The sequence below is a fragment of the Rhinatrema bivittatum genome, chromosome 9 (assembly GCF_901001135.1).
Source record: "Rhinatrema bivittatum chromosome 9, aRhiBiv1.1, whole genome shotgun sequence".
NCBI classification, from domain to species: Eukaryota; Metazoa; Chordata; class Amphibia; order Gymnophiona; family Rhinatrematidae; genus Rhinatrema; species Rhinatrema bivittatum.
The window spans coordinates 14,737,247-14,753,627 of NC_042623.1; positions in this window are offsets into that span (position 1 = coordinate 14,737,247).

Genomic DNA, 16,381 nt, shown 5'->3' on the forward strand with positions numbered 1-16,381 from the left:
AAACTTTCAAGCAAATGTTACTTTGTTTAAGCAATTAAAGGAATAGTTTAGAAGGAGTTCACAATTCCTGTTAATAACGGTGCCAAGTGAAGTAGCCGGTGCGGAGGGGGCTCTTAAGCATTTTAGTGTTTTCATTGGGGCATTATGTCAAGCTCTGATCACCTTCCCTGTCATGTTTCATGGCATGAAATTCAGATTCCAGACCAATCTGCTGTTGATAAATAGAATTTCTTCATATATTCGCTCCAGTGACCAGGAAGGTTGGCAGTTAATAGCTTTTTATTGCACACTTCCTGCAGCAGGCAGGCTCTAGCAATTAGGCCTCAGTCATGCCTCACGACCCCTGGCTGTCTCTGCACAGACTTTGATCAGAACCTTGCTCGGTGACACACATCTAATAACCCGGAGGGGCACAAGCGCAGCTATCCAGGGTACTGATTTATACCCCATTCCACATCTCGGGTGGAAGCAGGTGTAATTAACCCTTCTGCCAAAGTCCAGCTTGACCTGAATCGCTGACCTCCCTTTTCTGCTGGGGTAGAGCTAAAACCGAGATATGCTGTTTAAGGGGCCACGGTTTCGTGAACACAAGGCGGCGTCACGGTGCTAGGAGTAGAGCACGGCAGAAAAAGTTGCGGAAGAAGGTCTGATTATTGACTTGTGATGACCTCTTACAAGGAAACTCTGTTCTAGGGGCTTTTCCTGACAGAGAGTGAGCATTCTTCTTTCCCATCAGTCAAGAAGGAATAAAATAAAACTTGTGATGTCGAAGAACCAAGTAATAATGAGCAATGACTTAGTTTTAAAAAAATCGGATTTTCTAGTGCAAGAAGCATTTTCTTCCTGTCATCCGCCGTTCTGCCCTGCTCGTGCCGGAAAACCAAATCCCATCAATGCGTTATTACAAAGTGCGCTGAAACCGATACTGTCGGCTCACTAGAGTATATGGTTTTTTTCCCTATGTTTTCATTAGGAGAAAAAATTAACAAAGCCACATACCTGGGCAAATAGCGATTAACCCGGATAAACTGGCTTCTCTAAAAACGGAGCCTTCGCAGAATGGCAAAAGAGTGCCCTCGGGGGGTCACTTTCAGCCCCATTGAAAAGGGAAGGCGCATTCAGCTCAGGGAAGAGAGAGGGAGTGAAGTGCACACGCACAACACAATTTTCAACCTTGAGCGCGCATCTCTCCTGCACCCAGGGAAAACTGAGATTCAGAGCTCATGCGCACTTTGGTCACCGGGCACCTGCGTATTCAGATTTTCAAGTGGGAAACTAGGCGTGTAGCTTTCTTTTGAAAATTGCCCTCCAGGTCTGCAGGTGCCAAAGCCCTGTCGTACCCGGCACCTTAGCTGAGTTACTGAGATAATTGCTCCCTACACGGTGAAGTCTTTGCTCCTGATACGGTGGCCTGTTTCTGGCATAGGGAAATTCACTTTAAGAGGGCTCCGTTCAATCCGACACGAAGCAGGGGCGGCGGCCAGGTTAGTCCCACTTAAGGTAAAGGAAAATCAAAGCCAGCAAAAAAAAAAAAAAAAAAGTGACCGGTCCAGCCCTGGTTTGTAGGCCGTATTGGATTTAGCTGGGCGATGCAGTAGGAGGAAGCACGAAGGTCTTTGACGACCCTTCACCCCTGCGGTAAACCCCCTCAGCTCCCACCCCTGCCTCCAGGGGCTGTCATAAAACTCACTCATACCTAAAGTCTATCATGGAGAGGATATGAGAGAGAGAGAGAGAACCGGCTGCCTCCTTCCTCTACACACTTTACATGAGTCAGAAAAATGCTCTTTGCTAATGGAAAAATGCAGTGGGGTGGAAAGAAGAAAGACTCGCACTTTTATTTTATTCTTCATCTAAAAACGTTTATTTGTGCAGGGAATCAGTGTGACAAAAAGAAGACATCTCTTTCCCTGCGTGCGCCTTTTATGATCGCTTGCAGTATAATTCCACGTGCTACCAACCCTTTTCATAAAAACTCTGTATTCTTACTACAACACAAAGCACAGTCCTAATCTATTTAGGGATACAATTAGTTATATCAGCACTGCCTAATATAAAATACACACCCGATATCATCCACAATGACACCATCACGGTCAATTTAATACCAAGCTTGCAAAACATTCTGCAGTGGACAATGGCAAGGGTCTTAAAATAGCCATGCTAAGATGCCTCAAATTATCCACCTGCCAGTTTTTTGGTTCCAGAGTTGCTCTTTCCGTTTTTATTCCAAGGCCTCTTCTGATTTTCTTTTTTTTAACCAATATAACTCTCATGTTTTTATATCTTTTTTTAGGCTTTCCAGCGTACGGGATGGTCAATGTTCTTCCGGTTGTCCAAGGGCCCAGCAACTCTCTAATGAAGGAATGGAAAATCACCAAATTTGGACTGCAGGAAGAAAATATGAATATCTCCGACAAGACCGAAAACCAGACACATCAGATCAGCATTGTCAAGAGTACTGAGCCGTCAAAGAAAAGTCCCATTGCCTTCTACTGGGAAACTTGTTAGAATGCGGACCAGCGCTCCTCCACTCCAATTATCCTCCTCCTCCTCCTCCCTACAGAGTCAGCGAAAATACAGTAAATGACACAGCTTCCCAAGCCCAAACACATATCCTCATACACACACACACACACAACCCATCCTTGCAACCACACGCCCCCACCTACACACACATAGTGCCTACCCCCTAAAACTATCCAAACTATCACAACTCCCCTTTCACATATTATCTCCCCATAAACAAACCTACCCAAACATACACATCCACCCCAACATATACTCCAATACCTACATACACTCATTTACACTCCCAGCATATACATACACACCCCAACAGCTAAATTCAACCATTTACACCCCCAGCATCGACATACACACCCATACCTCCAGACATCCATGCACACAAGCCTTTCACACACATCCAACTTATAAACCATCATCCCACACCCTTATAAACCCGTCCCCACATCCCACACCTAATGCAGCCATGTTTCTTCACTCACCTCCACACACTTTCCCAATATACCCTTAACACCCACATATCCCATACACTGCCCCATACACTGACACACCCACATCTAGCCCCCACACTAACACATACCCCACACACCCTTTCCCTTCACAAACCCCTCGCACACATAAACACCCAGCCATGTCTACACACCCCTCACGCACACACAACCCTTCACCCATTCCCACAGGCACCACCTCGCACATACAAACCCCAACCCTCACAGTCACACTCCCAACCCACACACATACACACACATGCACAGCTCACACACCCATTGTGTGTGGATAGTTTTGCTAGGATAATTTTCAAAGCAAACATATGTACATAAATTCACTTTGAAAACTGGTGAACATGTTGGTAGAATTGGAAAAAAAACCCAAACAATAACCAAGTGTAACATATACTGAGAATGTACTGTAACAACCCCACACCCCCTTCTACAAATCTATATTGGAAAGCATTCCTGAAGCCATACCTCTGCATTCTTTGCCTGCTTGTTTGGAATTCAGATTGCACAGCTTTCAGTACGCCCACAACTGTGTATTAAAATGATCCTTCTTTTATTTCCTTGCAAGGATTTCCAGGCTATCTTCATGCTTGACCTGTATCCCTCTACTGCCTGAATGGGATTGGTTTGATAAAAATTAGCACTCTGATTTATTTATTTATTTATTTATTTTTAACTTTTATATACCGACATTCTTGCATTAAATGCAAATCATGCCGGTTTACAGTGAAACAGAAAAAGCAGGAAAAAATTCCTTAGTCGAATACAATGAAACAGCTTAGTTAACAAAGGAAACATAAAAATAAATTTTTACATATACACAAAGGTTTGCTTGGATTCATAATGGAAACTGAATGATCTGAAAAACAGGTCGACAAACGAGTAGTAGATGATCCCTTTTCTGTTGGCCAAAGTTAATACATTGGTGACTGGCTTCCGACAGTTGTACTCCCATCATCAGATCAACTAAGGATGATGACATCTGAATGTACATAGAAATAAAGGTTAGGGGACATCCATAAATGACATCACACTATTTTGGCATTAAATCAACTGCAACCTCCCTCTCATCACACTTCGTCACAAATCTCCAAACCCCCTTTCAACTTAGAACTCCCCCCCGCCCCCCCTTCATCACAAAAAGTGGTAACCCCCTCCCCTCCCTCCATCAGAATGTGACATCATTTATAGACAGCCCCTTACTTAACATATTACAAGAAACATCTTTGTATTGGGTCAACTGAATACACTTTTGACTGGCTTTCAAGAGCAAGGTTTCCTTTGTAGACTGACTTGACGAAGGAAGCATAGCTCTTGAGAGCTAGTTAAAAATTTATTGTGACTCAAATGAAAAAGGTATCACCTGCAACTGGTTTGTTGACTTTTGCTTCTACACATTTAAGTGGGCTAACACGGAAATCACACTGTGTTCTTCGATGTACAAATAAATTGTGGGTTGGGTTCACCATTCCTGTTCTTTAATTAAAGTCGTAAAGTAGCAGAATGCGAGCAGTGAAGGGCTCTGGGATATGCACGAGGCTCGATGCAACGTCCTTCATTGCCCTTCAACCTTCCTCGGTCTTTTTACTTTACATCTCTTTACAGCTTGGAAAACAAATCCTCATGGTGTCATGCAACCTACAATGTAATTACATATCCAAACAGCATCCTATTTAGCTACCTTTGTGCTGAGCTTATGATCTGAAAACCTAAGTCACAAAAGGATTTTGTTGAACGTGCTTGTTGAACTTCATTTCTATGTATTTAAGTAGACTAAAACATTCATCACATTACTTTATTCTTTTAAAAAAACTGGTGATACAGTTGTTTAAGTGGTCAATTTTGTCTCTGCTACACTGTAAGGGAAAGTACATTTTTTCCCTGGTATCCAGCTGCAAGAAAAGGAAGAATGGAGAGGAGACTGCCTCAAAACCGGGGCTGTGGAGAGTGGGAGTCCCAGGGTGTCAGGACTTGGAAATCCAGCTGCAATTAATTAAGAAGTTGAGAGAGAGAGAGAGATGGCAAAAAGAGATGGCTGGTATGGAAAAAGCCCGAGACACAGAGGCCATGAAGCTGCCAGGGTAGTAGTGCCCTGGAAACAATGGGCAAGGACATGAGCGAACCCAACAGGGCTTGCTGGACTCAAGAGTTGTCATGCTGCCAGGGAATATCTAGACAGGAAGGCTGGAAAGGGTAGCTGCGTGGGGTGTTAGGAAGCTTGGCAGTGTGCCATGAAAAGGACCCTTTTGGGCTGTTAAAAGGAAGCTGTGCCAGCTGAGGAGTAAAATTCTGCTATCACAAAGGATTGGACCTGTGGTATTAATCTGGCAAGAAACAGATTTTAGCAGAAGAAAGAGACACCCATCAAACAAACAGGAATACATACACCCACACTATTTGGGTTTCCACTTAAATCCCCATCTTTGACTCTTTGATCCAATTTGGAATCAATATATTCATAGAGTAACACATATCGAAAGTAATGAAAGGATCACATCATCCAATGAAATCTTGAATGCCTTGTATTTGAATCGGATTCAAACCAGATCAAAACTGACTGATTATCTAAATAAATCAGTCACATATATGCAGATTCAAACCAGAAGATTAAGCCATTCCACATTTTTTGGGCACATAACTCTTAAAAGTGCACGCACCTATTTTGTAGACATGGTAATGCATAAATAAAAGTGGCTGGCAGAGCATTAGTGCTCACAGGTTTCAACCTTGTGCTAATGAAACCATTTTTAAATAAGTAAGCATCTCACTTTTTTAAATATATCAGAAGAAAGAAACCTGTGAGGGAGTCGGTTGGACCATTAGATGACCGAGGGGTTAAAGGGGCTCTTAGGGAAGATAAGGCCATTGCAGAAAGACTAAATGAATTCTTTGCCTCCGTGTTTACTAATGAGGATGTTGGGGAGATACCAGTTCCGGAGATGGTTTTCAGGGGTGATGAGTCAGACGAACTGAACGAAATCACTGTGAACCTGGAAGACGTAGTAGGCCAGATTGACAAACTAAAGAGTAACAAATCACCTGGACCGGATGGTATGCATCCTAGGGTTCTGAAGAAACTCAAAAATGAAATTTCTGATCTATTAGTTACAATTTTTAATCTATCATTAAAATCATCCATTGTACCTGAAAACTGGAGGATGGCCAATGTAACCCCAATATTAAAAAATATGCTCCAGGGGCGATCTGGGCAACTATAGACCAGTGAACCTGACTTCAGTGCCGGGAAAAATAGTAGAAACTATTCTCAAGATCAAAATTGTAGAGCATATAGAAAGACATGGTTTAATGGAACACAGTCAACATGGATTTACCCAAGGGAAGTCTTGCCTAACAAACCTGTTTCATTTTTTTGATGGGGTTAATAAACATGTGGATAAAGGTGAACCGATAGATGTAGTGTTGTTGCGACCGTCGCTGCTCGACATCCTCACTCCGCCCTCTTTACCTCTGTGGCGACTCCCTCTGGGTCTGATGGACAGCTGGCTGCCGCAGCGTCTCCATGCTGTCTCCCTCCGGCATCCCTGGACCGGCTCGATGTTGCAGATCCACCATGTTGCCTGAAGACCTAGGGCGCGTGCACGCTATGATTGAAGTACCAGCAAGAGCGCGAACCTCAGGGGTGTCCCCTTGAGATGACGTCATCCGCTTCCAATATTTAAAGGTCTCTATTTTCACTATCTAATTGAGCTAGCAAGGGGTTGGGTATGGGATTGTGTCTCGCTACCTACGGACTACTCCCCCCAAGCTACTCTGTCTCCTCTGACTTACCAGGGGTACCCGCTTCTCGGGGGCCTCGCTCTTTTTCTTTTCTTTCAGATTACAAATAGGAACCGGTACTCGCTCCTCGAGGGCCCATGTTCCTGGACACTCTGAAGATTCTCTACTGCCTGGAAGATATCGCTGCTACAAACAATTGTGAGTTACCATCGCTCTCTCAGAGCTTTCCCTGGAACCAGGTACTCGTTCCTCGAGGGCCTAAACCTTTCCAGCACCTGAGCTTCCTTGAGACCTTCTGTGAGTTTTGTCATCTAGTTCTGTTCATGAACTCTGCCTACTCTACCTACTCACTTTCTACAGTTTCTCAACAGCTCAGCCATTTTGGATCGCTGTTCCAGTACCTGAGGGTCTACAGCCCTGCCGGGCATATCAGCTCACTACTGCCACCTCTGGTGGTTTCAAAAACCTGTTTAATAAAAGAACTAATGTGTGTCTGTCTCCCGGTGGTCCCTCTCGGGATATCCTCCCGGGGGTGTGGTCATCTGCCACCGGCCCAGGGATCCACCCACAACTATATCAGATTGCGGACTCCTCCTTCTATAGGAGCCTATAAGAACAGATTGCTACTCCGCAGTCTAACTAACAGCAGATATAACAGATTGCTAACTCCCAGCTCTAACACAGAGCTTTCCTAACAGATTCCTAACAAGTGTATTTGGATTTTCAGAAGGCGTTTGACAAAGTCCCTCATGAGAGGCTTCTAAGAAAACTAAAAAGTCATGGGATAGGAGGCGATGTCCTTTCCTGGATTACAAACTGGTTAAAAGACAGGAAACAGAGAGTAGGACTAAATGGTCAATTTTCTCAGTGGAAAAGGGTAAACAGTGGAGTGCCTCAGGGATCTGTACTTGGACTGGTGCTTTTCAATATATATATATATAAATGATCTGGAAAGGAATACGACGAGTGAGGTTATCAAATTTGCAAATGATACAAAATTATTCAGAGTAGTTAAATCATAAGCAGACTGTGATACATTACAGGAGGACCTTGCAAGACTGGAAGATTGGGCATCCAAATGGCAGATGAAATTTAATGTGGACAAGTGCAAGGTGTTGCATATAGGGAAAAATAACTCTTGCTGTAGTTACACGATGTTAGGTTCCATATTAGGAGCTACCAACCAAGAAAAAGATCTAGGCATCGTAGTGGATAAAATCGTCAGCTCAGTGTGCTGCGGCAGTCAAAAAAGCAAACAGAATGTTAGAAATTATTAGGAAGAGAATGGTTAATAAAACGGAAAATGTCATAATGCCTCTATATCACTCCATGGTGAGACCGTACCTTGAATTCTGTGTACAATTCTGGTCGCCGCATCTCAAAAAAGATATAGTTGCGATGGAGAAGGTACAAAGAAGGGCAACCAAAATGATAAAGTGGATGAAACAGATCCCCTATGAGGAAAGGCTGAAGAGGTTAGGGTTGTTCAGCTTGGAGAAGAGATGGCTGAGGGGGGATATGATAGAGGTCTTTAAGATCATGAGAGGCCTTGAATGGGTAGATGTGACTTGGTTATTTACACTTTCGAATAATAGAAGGACTAGGGGGCATTCCATGAAGTTAGCAAGTAGCACATTTAAGACTAATCGGAGAAAATTCTTTTTCACTTAACGCACAATAAAGCTCTGGAGTTTGTTGCCAGATGATGTGGTTAGAGCAGTTAGTGTAGCTGGGCTCAAAAAAGGTTTGAATACGTTCTTGAAGGAGAAGTCTATTAACTGCTATTAATCACGTTGACTTAGGAAATAGCCACTGCTATTAATTGCATCAGTAGCATGGGATCTTCTTGGTGTTTGGGTAATTGCCAGGTTCTTGTGGCCTGGTTTGGCCTCTGCTGGAAACAGGATGCTGGGCTTGATGGACCCTTGGTCTGAACCAGCATGGCAATTTCTTATGTTCTTATGTAAGTGAAACTGTGAAGGCCATTTAGAGGTCGATATTCAAAAGCCATTTAGCAACTACTGCTGAATATACCCTGCTAGTTAACCAGATATATTTATCTGGCTAACTAGCCGAGCCGCTCAGAGGCAAAATATCAGTCTATGTGTGGTTTGTTGATTTTGTTAAAGAAGAACGCCAATGCCTTATTTTGAAGCTACATTTTTAGCTGCTGAGCCCCGCAAATCCTATGCTGATCCAGAAAACAATGAAATTGGACTCAACAGAGAACAGAGGTTCAACTCATGACATCATCTGATTTTATTACAATCCATGTAGATAACATCAGGCATGACCTTACCAACTCGCTACTGAACGCACTCCTCTTTCATTACAATAGCGAGCTTTTAGCTGGACGTAGTCTGCATCGCCTGAATGTGCCTCCCACCATGAAAATGAAACTGCAGGATCTTCTTCTTAACATGGAGTGCGTTGTCTCATTTTACTTGTAAGTAACTTAGGCCCCTCTGTATTCAAGGTCCCAAATCATCTGTTGGTAGGAATATTATGGGGCTTCTTTGTGCTGTGTCCTGTGGCGCCAAAATCATTCAGTAGTTCCCTTCCCCCCCCCCCCAAATAAATCTATGAGACAAGCATACCCTGTCTGGGTTTAAAGACTGTTTTAAGTGAACTTATGATCAATTTGTCTTTGTAGGTTCCAGCTGTCATTTCATTATACCTGTAGAGTAAGCATAGGTGTGATTGGTCACATTACCACGAATTACGGCAATATAGATAATGACCCACATTGCAGCTTATACACACACTGTATAAAGGCTGACTGTGGTAGTGCACGTTGTTGGAGAGTAACATGTATGAATTATGTGATCGATCGCTTATTGTAAATTCAAGAAAGCATGGGATAATAAATACAGGGGATCTCTAAGGACGTGATGCTAAATTAATTGGATGGATGGGCAGTCTGAATCGGTCACAGGGTCTTTTTCTGCACTCATGTTTCTCTGTTTCCATGTAACATTTGTAGTTTGTTTCCTGGGAGCTATCAGGAAAATACATGCTCTAACAACATAATAGAGAAATTATCTCATTAAATAAATAATAATGAAATTAATGGACCTTAGTGATGTGCATCCCCAAAATTTTTGGTTTGGTTAAGATTTTTTTTTTTTCAAGAGGATTTTTTTTCTGTCATAATTCAGTTTGTTTAATTTTTTTGGGGGGTTGGTTCATTTGCCAAACCAAATAAAATTAAAAAAAAAAAAACCCCTCAAAAGAAAACAAATAAAAAAAAGAACTACAACCCCCCCTCCAAAAACTAGGCCTTTGGCAAGACCAGGCCTTGACATTGAGCCCTGGTCTTATCCTCAAGGCCTAGGCCCCACACGGAGGCATAGAACCAAGAGAACAAATGTCTTCTTCCATCTGAAATTTTCGAAAAATGATGCTATCCAACTGAAGGAAACGCTGGAGTCACATCACCGTGGAGCCTTCCTCTAGAGCAGAAGGCATCATTTTGATGTACAACCATTGAAATGTAGGTTCTTAATTCAAAATGGCACCATATGCTCTGGAAGAAGGGGCTGCAGTGAAAACACCCCAGTGAATTCTTCAAGTGATTAATGTTATTTTTGGAACATCATGAACAGAAGAAGGCCTGGTCCTAGGCTTCCAAGCTTAAGCCGTGGTAGTGGGACCAGGTCTTTAGAACCAGGTCTGGCACTGTGCCTAGGCCTAAGCAATGGGATCAGGCTTCGGGCTGGGCCCTGGCATGGGCTTAGATCTAGGCCTATGCCTGGGCAACAGAACCAGGCCTCAGATCAGGCCTCAGTGATGGGGCCAGGCCCTGGCAATGCAACTAGGCCTTGGGACCAGGCACATTTTTTAAAAAAATGCACAAAAATGAAAATGATCCATTCAGAACGAATCAAAAATGGCCTTATTTGTTGCACTTTACACATTTGTTTTAAACAAATGCACATTCTTAATGGACCTGCTGATATTTAATGACTGAAAAAGTGACTAAATAGAATAACTTTGATTTCTTTGACTGTAGAGCTAGAAGCGCTGTGGAAATGATAAAAATGGTATTAAGAACTTTTTACTGCATCTTTTCAGGGCAGCACTAGAAAGATCCTTCAGGAAATCAACTTTTCTGTCTCTTAACAACTTCCGTTCAGATTATTCCAACCTCTCCCATCATTTTTGCCGAAGCACATTTGTATTTCTTGGATTTATTTTACAGATTTTAGTGGAAAGGTATCAAAGTTGTATCTCAGCCCTGCCCACCTCCCTCTTTGTAGAAACCCTCCACTTGTTGGGTCCACCTCCGTTCCTACTCTCCTGTGCCTTCGCGGGGGTTCTGGTTCAGATCAGCCCAGCAGAACCCTGATTTACCTTGGTTGGGAATGGGTTTTTGGCACGGCCCACAATCTTTTGCTGCTGCCTGGAACGAAATCAATTTCAAAAGTGAAAAGGGAAGCTTTCAATAGTTCTGTTTAAATTTCAGGTGAAGGAAAAATGTGCTGGGACTCCAATATTTGCTGCATCAAAGGGAATGGGTAGCGAGAAAGGCCGATCTATCTGTTACAATAGAGGCTGTACCCAATACTCAGGTTCCCCGACAGGATCTGAACATTATTCTATCGCACACTTGAGTCATTAGGTGGCAGTAATTTTGCTCCTAAGACCTGACCATGAGAATTAAACTTGAGTCATTTCCTTCTAAACCTTAAAAGCACAACTTTACTACAAACCGATTCCAGCTTAACTTGAAACTGCAACTGCTGACAGTGTCTAGAGACGCCCGTATGAGAACAGAGAAATGTTCCTGGGCACAATCGGGGAATCTGCTGTGTCGGCTGATACAAATGATGGCCCGGCACTCCATGTCTAGCGGGTGCCCTCATGAAAGCAAGGCAAGTTTTGCTGACGCCCAGATTTTTCTAGTCTTACCATTTTCTTCTAGTGCTTTTTTGCTAAGGTAAGCAGGGCGCGTATCTGACCCAGTAAAGGTGGCGCAAGTGCTGCCTTTGGGACTTTTTTTTACTTTTTGTGTGACAATTCAGCATCTGACTGGTTTTTTTTTTAAGAATGCTTTATCTGACTTGTATGTCTCAGAGGCCATTCTTTGATCCGGACACAAAACCGTCTTCACTTGACAGAGTCTGTGATTTAATGCCGGTGCCAATAGAAAAGGTACTATTGAAGGTTACGGTGAACAGCGCCCCGGCCCAACTGATGCACAATGTTCATTACAGTTCATTCCGAAAGTGCGCACAGTAGAATGGAGAACTTAGAATTATTTTACCTGGAGCTGACCTCCACACAGTAGAACGATCGACATCTAACAAAGTCCATTCAGGAAAAAAAACAAACACATCCTGAGCTGTAATTATAATATCTTATTTGCATAATAACACCAGATGATTCAAAGAATAACGATGCCTCTACCCAAAGATGTCCACTAGAACTCTGGATTACAAACTCAGTAGAACAATTGCTCTTGGAGGAAAGTTTTTCAAGCCATTTAGGAGGATGGACGGCAATTTTAGCACGTAAATCGATTGTCCAAAAACTGGCACCCTCGATGAGTGTACCAACACACCTACTTGGCAGGCAGAACGGATTGACAAATTGGTTGACTTGCAGGCGACTGAGGGGTGGTCAATGGAAGTCCCTCTGAGGAGAGGAGAGTGATAAGTGAAGTGCCTCAAAGATCAGTCCTAGGGCCAGCTCTCTTCAATATCTTTGGGAGCGATATTGCAGAGGGGTTGGAGGGAAATGCTTTTCTTTTTGCAGATGACACTAAGATCTACAACAGTGGGGACACCCCTGAAGGAATAGATAGAATGAGATGCAGCTGGGATTCAATGCCAAGAAGCTCAGAGTCATGCATTTGGGGTGCGGTAATCCAAAGCAGATGTACTACCAGACACTCTGGGAATTAAAAGCCCTAGAAAAGTCACTCAGACAGGAGTAGCCTAGTGGTAGAGCAGTGGGCTGAGAACTAGGGCAGCCAATCACTTTACCCTCCATTTCCCCAGTTACAATTTTAGGGCTTCGTTTACTAAGCATTTTTCCTGTTAGACACAGAATGGGGGAAAATCCTTAGTAAACCAGGCCCTTAGATTGCAAACCCTTTAGAGAAAGGGAAATAACTAATGTACCTGAAGTAATTTACTTTGAATATAAATCAAATAAATAAATATACAGTATAGTGAGCCTGCCATACCATAACAGCACTAACTCCCAGGACTCAAATTGCAACAACCCTATCTATGAAAGGACAGCAATGCATTTCCTATCCAGAAAATAAAACAATCTTGACTGCCACAGAAACCACACGTTAACAGAATCTCTCACCTCAGTCACACACAAAGAACACAGACAGACCCTGGCCACAAATTAGAGATATAAGCATACAAAAAAAAATTGGAAAGCCCAATAAACCAGACTACATGAAGTGTCTGATTGACAAACCGAAGAGTAGTAAATCACCTGGACCGGATGGCATACACCCCAGGGTTCTGAAAGAACTAAAAAATGAAATTTCAGACCTATTTCAGTTAACTTGTAACCTATCATTAAAATCATCCATTTTTGCCTGAAGACTGGTGGGTGGCCAATGTAACCCCAATATTTAAGAAAGGCTCCAGGGGCGATCCAGGAAACTTTAGACCGGTGAGCCTGAGTTCAGTGCCAGGAAAAATCGTGGAAACTGTTATAAAGAATAAAATCACAAAACATTTAGATAGTTTAATGGGATGCAACCAGCATGGATTTACCCAAAGGAAGTCTTGCCTCAAAAATCTCCTTAAAGGGGTAAATAAATATGTGGACAAAGGTGAACTGATAGATGTGGTGTATTTGGATTTTCAGAAGGAATTTGACAAATTCCCGCATGAGAGGCTTCTAAGAAAACTAAAAAGTCATAGGATAGGAGGTGATGTCCTTTCATGGATGACAAACTGGTTAAAAGACAGGAAACACATAATGGAAACCATTAGAACATAGTGGAAACTTAGTGGCTAATGTTTTCCACTATGTTATCATGTTTTCTCATGTTCTGTGTTTTCTTGTAAAATTATAATAAAGAAAGAATTAAAAAAAAAAAAAAAAAAAAAAAAAGACAGGAAACAGAGAGTAGGATTAAATGGTCAATTTTCTCAGTGGAAAAGGGTAAACAGTGGAGTGCCTCAGGGATCTGTACTTGGACCGGTACTTTTTAATATATTTATAAATGATCTGGAAAGGAATACGATGAGTGAGGTGATCAAATTTGCAGATGACACAAAATTATTCAGAGAACTTAAATCTCAAGTGGCATGTGATAAATTACAGGAGGACCATAAGAACATAAGACTTTCCATACTGGGTCAGACCAAGGGTCCATCAAGCCCAGAATCCTGTTTCCAACAATGGCCAATCCAGGCCATAAGAACCTGGCAAATACCCAAACACTAAGTCTATTCCATGCTACTGATTCTAGTAATAGCAGAAGCTATTTTCTAAGTCAACTTAATTAATAGCAGGTAATGGACTTCTTCAAGAACTTATCCAATCCTTTTTTAAACCCAGCTATTCTAACTGCACTAACTACATCCTCTGGCAACAAATTCCAGAGTTTAATTGTGCGTTGGGTGAAAAAGAATTTTCTCCGATTAGTTTTAAATGTGCCACATTCTAACTTCATGGAGTGCCCCCTAGTCTTTCTATTATCCGAAAGAGTAAATAACCGATTCACATCTACCCGTTCTAGACCTCTCATGATTTTATAGACCTCCATCATATCCCCCCTCAGCCGCCTCTCCTCCAAGCTGAAAAGTCCTAACCTCTTTAGTTTTTCCTCATAGGGGAACTGTTCCATCCCCTTTATCATTTTGGTCGCCCTTCTCTGTACCTTCTCCATCACAACTATACCTTTTTTGAGATGCGGCGACCAGAATTGAACACAGTATTCAAGGTGCAATCTCACCATGGAGCGATACAGAGGCATTATGACATTTTCCATTTTATTCGCCATTCCCTTCCTAATAATTCCTAACATTCTGTTTGCTTTTTTGACTCCCGCAGCTCACTGAACCGACAATTTCAATGTGTTATCCACTCTGACGCCTAGATCTCTTTCTTGGGTGGTAGCTCCTAATATGGAACCTAACATTGTGTAACTATAGCAGGGGTTATTTTTCCCTATATTCATCACCTTGCACTTATCCACATTAAATTTCATCTGCCATATGGATGCCCAATTTTCCAGTCTCACAAGGTCTTTCTGCAATTTATCACAAACCTCTTGTGAGACTGGAAGATTGGGCTTCCAAATGGCAGATGAAATTTAATGTGGACAAGGGCAAAATGATGCATATAGGGGAACATAGCCATTGCTATAGTTACATAATGTTAGATTCTATCTTAGGAATTATCACCCAGGAAAGAGATCTAGATGTCATAGTGGATAATACATTGAAATCATTGGCCCAGTGTGCTATGGTGATCAAAAAAGCAAACAGAAATTATTAAGAAGGGTATGGCAAATAAAATGATGGATGTCATAATGCCTCTATATCGCTCCATGGTGAGACCGCACCTTGAGTACTGTGTGCAATTCTGGTTGCTGCATCTCAAAAAAAGATATAGATGCACTGGAGAAAGTGCAGAGAAGGGCGACCAAAATGATAAAGGGGATGGAACAGCTCCCCTATGAGGAAAGGCTAGGAAGTTAGGGCTGTTCAGTTTGGAGAAGAGACAATTGATGGGGGATATGATAAACATCTACAAAATAATGAAAGGAGTTGAATAAGTTAATGTACATTGGTTATTTACTCTTTCAGATAATAGAAGGACTAGGGGACACCCCATGAAGTTTGCAAGTAGCTCATTTAAAACAAATCAAAGAAAAATCTTTTCACTCAGTGCATAGTTAAGCTCTGGAATTCATTGCCAGAGGATGTAGTTACAGCAATTAGTGTAGCTGTGTTTAAAAAAGGTTTGGATAAGCTCCTAGAGGAAAAATCCATAAACTGCCATTAATTATTAAGCAATAGTAGTTTGAGATTTATTAAATGTTTGGGTACTTGTCGGGTACTTGTGACTTGGATTGGCCACTGTAGGAAACAGGATACTGGGCTTGATGGACCTTTGGTCTGACCCAGTATGGCAATGCTTGTGTTCTTATGAAACACTATAGAAATAGAAACAGAAATATACTTTTACCTGTACTGTGCAATGTGCATAAAACAAAGGAATCCGAGATAACATTCCCAAAGTTGGCATATTCAATAATTAAACTAAAAACAGAATATTTCTTTTCTACCTTTTGTTGTCTGGTCATTTTAATTTTATAATTGGGTTGGTTCTGGTCTCTTTTTCCATTTTCCTCCTTTTCCAGGGTCTCCTTTCCATTTTCTGCTTCTTCTCTCTCCTCCTGTCTCCTTCCCTTCCTCCCCTCATCTCTCCAGCAATGATCTTTCCCTTTGATCTTATTTTTCTCTATCTGTGCCTCTCTATCCACTTATAACTAGATTTCATCTTTTTTTTTCCCACTCATGCTCTAGTTCTCCCTGTTCCAACCCTTCACCTTCCCAATTCTCCCCTCCATTGCTAACTCTAAATCCCCCATCTCCTCCTGACAGGGTTTCTTCCCTTACTAATCATCAACT